At 30.9% G+C, this 1,257-nt stretch overlaps 1 pseudogene; it reads right to left on the bottom strand.

Annotated features, from left to right (window-relative positions):
• LOC119592336 overlaps positions 1 to 1,257 on the bottom strand; it is a 19,630-nt pseudogene that overhangs the window by 3,161 nt on the left and 15,212 nt on the right.

Genomic DNA, 1,257 nt, shown 5'->3' with positions numbered 1-1,257 from the left:
CATTATACAAGGACAAAACTTTATAATTTCAAAAAAAAAACATACCCAAAACACAACAATGTTAAATAAACGAAGATAAATAAAAGCAATTGTCACATAACAAGATAATAGGTTACAGGTTATTATGAGATTTTTACAATTCAAAAATAAGCAACAAATACTTCAATCTTATGCTAATGTAACAAGTAAAAAAAAAAGATTTGTTTGATTTAATAAAAATTACATTAATTTGTACTGTAATATTTACAGTTACATATCACAATCTATGTATCATTGATATATGTAGGGAAAAATTACATCTTAAAAAAGAAAAGAAAAAGAAAATAAATATATTTCAGACATACACTAAAAACTCCTCACCTTTAACACTTGCTTCCACAGTTTGCTGTGCCAATACCTTTCCCACGGTATGAAGGTGCCCACATAAAGGTCTTCCATATACACACCTCGACCCCTCCAGTTAAATGTATGGAAAAAGAGTGTGTATCCTATTAGGTGACCTTCAGATTCTGCTACAAAACACTTATAGAACACTTTTGGTTCCAAAGCCATATCTTCCAGTGCTGTAAATCCAAAAGTTTACATTAGATTTGTAAAAAAATAATTCCACATCTCACTCATGTTATAAGATGCTTAATAATCATAAAGGTAGGACCATTCCTTTTTACTTAACATTCTCTCACGCAATACAAATTTGTTCATACATTCAGTGAACTTACTAAGAGTGATAAAATTTTGCTAAAATATGATTCTACATTTCATAATTACCCTTTTGCATCAATCTGAGGCTTGGTCTGGCACATTCTGATGCACAGCTAAGTCCTTTATCAACTGATTAATGCCAGTACAGTCTGCTGAAGTTGCTTCTCTTACCTCAACACCCTCTGGTATCTTGTTCCTGTTATTCAAAAAAAAAATTGAAATTATTTTCTGAAACTTCTTAACATCTTTGTAAATGTCTATGTGCTGATACAACTGAATCAATATCAACTTGATTTGCTATCAAATAAGTATACAGTAATATGAAACCACAAGTATACCAAACAATATATCAAGGTAAGTACTGTAAATACAGCTAAAAAAGGAGTATTCATATATATGGATGTACAGGTTTCAACTTAACTTCAATATTTTTGCTCCACCCATATTAAGTGTCCCTCTTTTCTTTTTTTCAGGGGGCTTGTTTCTAGATACTATAGATGGGTAATTCCTCCCTGTTGTTGTGAAAACTTATCCATATAATGCCCTGCTTTTTGT

This window comes from Penaeus monodon, chromosome 30 (assembly GCF_015228065.2).
Source record: "Penaeus monodon isolate SGIC_2016 chromosome 30, NSTDA_Pmon_1, whole genome shotgun sequence".
Classification (NCBI taxonomy): domain Eukaryota; kingdom Metazoa; phylum Arthropoda; class Malacostraca; order Decapoda; family Penaeidae; genus Penaeus; species Penaeus monodon.
Note: the sequence above shows the minus strand (reverse complement) of the source record. Positions and strands in the feature narration are given on the sequence as shown.